This window comes from Triplophysa dalaica, chromosome 17 (assembly GCF_015846415.1).
Source record: "Triplophysa dalaica isolate WHDGS20190420 chromosome 17, ASM1584641v1, whole genome shotgun sequence".
Classification (NCBI taxonomy): Eukaryota; Metazoa; Chordata; class Actinopteri; order Cypriniformes; family Nemacheilidae; genus Triplophysa; species Triplophysa dalaica.
In genome coordinates, this window is record NC_079558.1 from 11532058 (window position 1) to 11540115 (window position 8058).

An 8058-nucleotide genomic window follows, 5' to 3' on the forward strand; every position below is an offset into this window, starting at 1 on the left:
AACTGTGAAATATGGTGGAGGGGGCATCATGGTTTGGGGCTGCTTTGCTGCCTCAGGCCCTGGACGGATTACTGTCATCGATGGAAAAATGAATTCCAAAGTTTATCAAGACATTTTGCAGGAAAACTTAAGACCATCTGTCCGCCAACTGAAGCTTAACAGAGGATGGACGATGCAACAGGACAACGACCCAGAGCATAGAAGTAAATCAACAACAGAATGGCTTCAACAGAAGAAAATACGCCTTCTGGAGTGGCCCAGTCAGAATCCTGACCTCAACCCGATTGAGATGCTGTGGCATGACCTCAAGAGAGCGATTCACACCAGACATCCCAAGAATATTGCTGAACTGAAACACTTTTGTAAAGAGGAATGGTCCAAAATTTCTCCTGACCGTTGTGCAGGTCTGATCTGCAACTATAGGAAACGTTTGGTTGAGGTTATTGCTGCCAAAGGAGGGTCAACCAGTTATTAAACCCAAAGGTTCACATACTTTTTCCACCCTGCACTATGAATGTTTACATGTTGTGTTCAATAAAAACATGAAAACGTATAATGTTTGTGCGGTATTAGTTTAAGCAGACTGTGTTTCTCTATTGTTGTGACTTAGATGAAGATCAGAACACATTTTATGACCAATTTATGAAGAAATCCAAGTAAGCCCAAAGGGTTCACATACTTTTTCTTTCAAATGTATATGGAGCCGTCCCAGCCCTTAAAGATGTCAGACATGAACCGAATGCGATGAGTGAAACTGGTTTTTTTTTTGACAATGTGTGCTCACTTGCTTTGGTTTAGTCCACCCCTCCCTCGCGCACGCGGCGTATGTTTTCGGAAACAATCGTAAAGCTGTATCTATCTTTTATAAATGTGATCAAACTAAATACTCGAAGATACGAAGTATGCAATACTACTCTTTAGGTACTCAAGATTAATATGAGATTGGTAGAAACTCCGTGTGTTATAACCGCTTTAACGTAAAGCAATCTGAACTCTGCCATTTTGGCAGGTATTCAGGATAGCGCTAGAGTGGCTGTAGCATTAGCATTGACAGTGGTCAAACAATCATTTAAAACAAGGCTGTATAGACTTTACAAATCATACTATTTTAACATGATGCACAGCTGCTTTGTGCCTGGATGCTGTAACAAGTGAACGAAAGCAAAGTGCAAATCATATTCCTAAGGATCCCGAATCCCAGATAGATGATTAAATGGTTAACTTGGTAGAATGTGCTACCCAACACATGTCAAGGCTATATCTCCCTCTATGTCAATTTGCTGCCAAATACTAAACTAGACACATGAGAGCAGCACTCGCCTAGTCCAGCTGTGCAATCGTAGTGGGCTCCTAACAAAACCCCATCGTGTCTGACCACCACCCATGGCTTCAATGGAAGGTCATTTCATTTTATGGGAATGTTTAAGCTGCAAGATCAGTGATAAAGCTATGCTGGCTACCAACAAACAAGGACAGCTAGGTAGATCACGTTAGTTAACAATACAGTTGACTAACCCTACCAATGACGACCAAGCAGGTTCAAGCCAGCAGACTCCAAAGTTGAATATCCATTACAAAATTCAAAATAATTTTAACCACTCCAGACTTTTAAAGAGTCTCTGATGATGATGAAAAGTTGATGAGGTAGTTGTAGATATTAGGATCATGCAGGTCAGATCTGTTTCTTTATTGATATGCGTTAAAAGCATCCCGGGGGCATTATAGGGATCTGTTATGTTTAATCTACTAAATTTTGCTATACACATGTCTACATCTTTTGAATTAAAGTGAATTGAACTCTGTTGCCTTGAAACTCATGCTGTCGCCATTCATTTCATACTCGCTCCCGCCTGTTCTTGCCTGCCAGGATGGCTGAGTAAACAAAAAAGGTCACGTGAATGCCTGAACTCTATATTATAGAAAAACTTGCTTTACAAATTTATGTGAAAAACAGCAGTTTTTGAAAGTGTGCAAGTGCGGTACAACAAGTGCCTCTTTGGAACTGCAAACAATAGTAACAGAACAGTTAAAGAAAGCTAACAATACCTAAGAAGTCCTTAGATGTCATGTTTGTTATTTACAGTGCCATTGTTGAGAAATAATAACCGCAGAGTGACATTTTATTGGCACACGATCGTCATCACTAAAGTGACGTTTTATACAAGAGACTGCCCTCAAGTCTCATCACTATAGAAAATTCTTTAAGATGATCTCTGTTTTTGACATTCATCTGTGCTTTTTCGACTTGAGAAGGTCATTAAAAACTCTATTTGGACTTTGGAAAAAGTGCACCAAAAACACTTGATTCAGGAAGTCAGGAAGGTCAAAGAGGGACCGCTGGGACAGAGACAATTTATTCCGGAATAGATAATAGGAAGGATTTAGAAATGGCCTTTGATATGACCCTTGAGGAATAAAGAAAAAAAACTGTCTAAATAATTTATTAGCTGCCATTAATATGAATCAGAAAATAAATGTATAATGAGATGAATGCAAATGCACCGTGTGTTTGTCTGTGTGTGGCCAGGATTCACACACACAAGGTTGTGAGCCTGTCACATGTCAAGTCGGCCTAAAGGGATTACATTTTTAAAAAGCAGGGGATTTTTGTTTATACAGTCTGTTTGACTCTTTTTGAACATGTGGACATTTTCAGTAATTACACAGTGCCTGAAGGGACTTTCAATGCAACTTACACCATTAAGTGAAAGCCATTGAAACGTTGTGACTTAACAAATTGATGTCAATTTCAAAAGTATAGGACAGGGATAGAATAGAGATTTGATGACTTTAAATTCCATTGACAGGGACTGAAAAAGGCTACATACATCTGTAACCTGTTTCTTTCCTCAACAGCAGGACTATACTCAGGGGCGCTACCAGGAATTTTGGGCCTCATGACAAAAAATCTAATTGGGCCCCTGTCCCAATACTGTCCCATCAGAAGCTTTATAAAACTCTAATTAAAGACTTGCAACTGTCTTGCTTCTTGTAGTTCAATACTAGTACAAGCACAATATTTACTGCTGGTGATTTGTACATGCATGCAAGTATAGTATACAGTTCACTATTTGATGCAAGATTAAATGCAAACATAAAACATGTGCTGAAGGCCATCTTTTACAGTCTCAATGTATTTTTATTGTAAAATTTGACCAAATGGATAATTCCATTCCATTTTCTACCGCTTATCCGAACTACCTCGGGTCACGGGAGCCTGCGCCTATCTCAGGAGTCATCGGGCATCAAGGCAGGATACACCCTGGATGGAGTGCCAACCCATCGCAGGGCACACACACTCACTCATTCACTCACGCACTCACACCCTACGGACAATTTTTCCAGAGATGCCAATCAACCTACCATGCATGTCTTTGGACCAGGGGAGGAAACCGGAGTACCCGGAGGAAACCCCCGAGGCACGGGGAGAACATGCAAACTCCACACACACACAAGTCGGAAGCAGGAATCGAACCCCCAACCCTGGAGGTGTGAGGCGAACGTGCTAACCACTAAGCCACCGTGCCCCCCAAATGGATAATTCTCTTAACAAAATAAATATTAATTATAATTATTAATTATTATTATAATTATTAATGAAAGGTTTAAAAAAAGAATAAACATATTATTATATAAATATATATACTGAATGATGATGGATTAATAATTTTATATTAGTTTTTACCTATTTTCGGGTCCCTGTCAGTCATGGGCCCTTGAAATTTTACTAACTATTCACCCCTATACGGCGCCCTATATTATACAATTACCCATTCTAACCATATAAAATTATTTAATTTGACTTCGGATGTTTGGCAAGACCTCCCTGAGAATATTGCAATTATCTACTATTGCCAAGTCTTTTCACTGAAAATGCTGTTGAAATATAGGTTGTTCATTGAATCCAGCATAATGGCCTCATTTATCAACACAAATGCTGGTTTATTTTGACAGGAATGGCTTAGTTTTGTCTCGTAAATTGGTTAATGTTGGCAAGTTTTCTTATATACTTTAAAATTTACTTGTTTACTATGCAAGCTACTTCCTTTATTTTGGATAGATAATGCTGTTTTTGTAAAAGCTTTTTTTTCAGTTGTTATGCATGCAATAATAACTAAACAGCAGAAACTTCTTTAACAAAGAAAAAGTTTAAAAAAAAATTGAATTATAACTCTTATATTTAACAGCAATATCATATTATTATCACTATGCTTATTTTAAGTGTCATCAGTCATACACAAAAGATATCTTGAAGATTGTTAGTATCCACGCAACATTGACTTCAAATGCAAACAAAACTGAGACATGTCTCAAAATATCTTCTTTTGTGTTCTGCAGTAGAAAAAAGTAATATACAGGTTTGACAAAATAAATGATTACATCATTTTTTTGGGGGGGTGAACTATTCCTTTTAACAGTAAGCTTCAATTCAGCTTTTTTAAACATAACGGTATTTAATTGTATTGACAAATAACAAGCAGCATGAGGCTTATGTGAGTTACAGTGTATTTAAGAGAAAATGGATCGTGAGTTAACAGAAGACAATACCTCAAATCCTACACCTCCCAATCTACTCTGAGAAATATCGGGATGACCCCGATCATATCAAACATGTTTGATATAAGGATTTTCAATCGGGATGATGACATCGGTACTTTCATGACAGCCAATATGAGTCAAGACTGCAATATGACGGAGGTGACTGACAGAACTTTAAAATGTCAACCGCGACAGCTGTTGCGGTGAGATGGGTGAGTTGTCCTTTCACAATGTCCATTGTGTTCTATATTTTACATAGACTTTAAAAATTGTTCGTAAAGTTGTTTTGAAGTAAATTTTCGGATTCATGAAAATGTTCTTATTTTCAAGATGTTAATTGGTACGAAAAAAAATATGCCTGCTCCATACCACATGTAAAATAGTGCGTAAAACATCACATAATGTTCTTTATTATTTTAGACAAACTGATGATACTGCATTTTGATGCACTATGTATCGGTGTCACGCTCCGTGAATGTTTGTTTATTTCCCACGGCTGGGCAGCTATTAGCTAACTGCGGCAACCCGCACCCACTCAGACGCAGACACTCGGTGTGCTCTACATTTTCTGTTATCTTTTTGTTTTTCTCTGTTTTCTGCTTATAATAAATTATATTTTTGGCACTATCCTGCATCTGAGTCCTTCTGTACATACCCACCAAACATGGACTCAGCAGGGGACCTAGAGATCCGCTGGGCCATTGCTCAACATGCCGTGGCAAGGACGTCTTTGTCTCAATCCTCCGACTCCGTACGCTGGTGAGCCAACCATCTGCCGATCCTTCGTGTCACATTGCTCCATGACTTTCTCATTGCAGCCCTCTTGCTTGGATCGAGAAGTGGGGGCGGTTTTGTCCCAGGAGACGGAGGGTGAAGAACGGCCGGTGCTTTACCTCAGTCGTAAGCTCTCTAGGAGAGAGAGGAGGTACCATTGAGAAGGAATGCCTGTCGATCAGGTGGGCCATCCTCACCCTCCGCTATTATCTCCTGGGGCGCGAGTTCACGCTCTATTCGGACCATGCTCCCCTCCAATGGCTCCACCGCATGAAGGATACCAACGCGCAGATCACCCGGTGGTATCTTGCGTTTCAACCCTTTAAATTCCAGGTGATTCGAAGACTGTCCCACACTTTTGAGTCCTTACCGTAACAATGAAAAACGGCTTTTATTATGACATTTTACCAAAGACAAACTAGTCTAGTTTCTATAAAAACAGAAATTACCAGGGGCATGTTCAAACTCAAGCCGGTGCGCAACGTTTTGCTACGGTTTCTGGGTTGAACGACATGTTTCCTGGAAACGGTTTGCAACGGTGTGGCACAGGGTTTGAGATACATTTTCTCTTGTTTGGTGTGTGTGTATCCTGGGTGTATCCTGCCTTGATGCCCGATGACTCCTGAGATAGGCGCAGGCTCCCCGTGACCCGAGGTAGTTCGGATAAAAAGCGGTAGAAAATGGATGGATGGATGGTGTGTGTGTCAAGAATGTCAGCCCAATCAGCAGCAACTTGTATATAACCCACGTGGTATTAAAGAGACAGCTCGCACAATGGGTCCAAGTAAAGTCGTTTAAATGTGTCTGCTGCAGCTCAGTATACGCAACAATTGAAGATAGTAGGAGAGATTTGTTTTGCAGTTCAACATGTATTTATACCAATTTCATCAGGCTCCGAAAGTTCTTGAAAAAGAACACAAAGAATGGCCATCTCAGCTTCCGAATGTGACCTGACGCCAATCGACAAAAAAAAGGGAGCGACTACGCCACCCTGGATACTTGCCAGGGACCAAAATAAAGCTTCTTATAATTTAAAGCACACAGGTTCACTTCAGGAAGCGGCAGGAGACGTGAGCGTAGAAATATATATATACTTTTATTAAAAAGATTCGGACACACAATCACTTGGAAATAAAGAAATATAAAATATAAACAAAGAAAAGACTATGATGGAAGAGTACCACCCGAAGCAACCTGAGACAACAAGCCCCTCAAAATAGGCCAAAGAAAGAACAGGAGCTGAGATCCGAGAGCGGGGTTTAGGGACACACTAGGTCACACCACACCTCACACTGGTTACACCGGGGTACACACGCTCACGCGCACACACACACCACAGCACTAGTGGAGAACACCACCACACCAAGCTCGGCCCGCCTTCGGCCCTCAGCCCCTGTGAAGGGATAAAATAGAGACAGGTTTGGCACAAACTTCGAGGGTACAGGCACCCTACGGGTACGGAGCACTACAGTGAGATATAGCAGTAGGCGCTCTACTTGCCCACCACAATGCAGTTTCACAAAATACAAAAAAATACAAATATGAAGGAAACAATATGATAGAATCAAATTAAATGGAATATGCCACTACAGAATTTAACCATAAGAAAGCAAAACCATAAAAACAGTAATGCCAACCAGCTAAGGTAAGAATAAAAGCAAAACAAAAATAATAAAATAAAATAAACAGCAAACGTAACCAACAATTCAAATGAAACAAAAGAAAATTAACAATAATATATGGTAAAGCAACAGCGCCTCCGGATAACTCTCAGGTAGCTCCAAAACGTAAAAACTACTCGTTGGTAGAGGCACGGCCAATCTGTTGGTAATACAATAAATAGTTAGATCGATTAAACTAACTTACAATCCTGACAAAACTATCCCAGTACATACCATGAATAATCTCCCCACCCCTGATAAGCAACAACAGATGAATGTCGGGACGGCTGCGGCTCGTGCAACAATCTGTAGGCGGAGTTCACGTAAGTCGCCAAAAGCCGCAAGATCGTCATCAACTCTAAATAGAATGTGTTAGTGACACCTTCCACTGGCTAACAGGGACGAGGTTTTAACCCACGTACCGTACACATCCGATCTCGTGACTCCGTGGGTCAGGTAATCGTGCAAATGTGCGAGGGACAACTTGTTCAGTTTATATGGTACACACACAGCCAACCCCCAAAATATTCGCAACGGATACCCAAGCTCAATTCCAGCTCACTCAAGCTTTCGCCTGTAAACACAAAGCCAGTATGGTATCAACTCTGGCACAATCTTACATCACCCCACCACCGCCAGTGCATTTACCTGTAGAGGGGCGACGCCAACCAAATGTCAGTCACAAGGTTTCTCTTAACGTGCCGTTCTGCAAGGAATCGCTAACATAAGCTACCACATGCTATCCATAACACAGTCAACATCTCTACATACCTGTTAGACGACCGGATGTAACACCGAAGCAAAAGAAAGGGGCGGGACTAGTAGAATCAAAACCCCTTTAACACGGGATATATATACACCCCCATATCAGCTGATAGGAGAGCTAATGATCAGATCCACCAATCGGCGCCATAAAGACGTATCAGCCCTATCACACATAGTACAACTCGGGCTGCGTTCAGCCCCGACAAAACGCTCCAAAAGTTTTTTAAATGGAAAAGGTGGTGCGATTGAACACCCTGTTGTGATGATGCAAGAGTTGAACTATGGTAAATGAGATGGCCATTCTTTGTCAAATTATTTT

General features: G+C 40.8%; 1 long non-coding RNA gene across 1 annotated transcript; it reads right to left on the reverse strand.

The window, feature by feature from the left end:
- Positions 1-6621: 6621 nt before the first annotated feature.
- On the reverse strand, positions 6622-7743 carry LOC130439294 (uncharacterized). Its single transcript, XR_008909434.1, has 3 exons — positions 7623-7743; positions 7209-7548; positions 6622-7134 (listed from the first exon to the last, which is right to left on the reverse strand). It is a non-coding gene; the product is annotated as an uncharacterized LOC130439294 (long non-coding RNA).
- Positions 7744-8058: the final 315 nt, after the last annotated feature.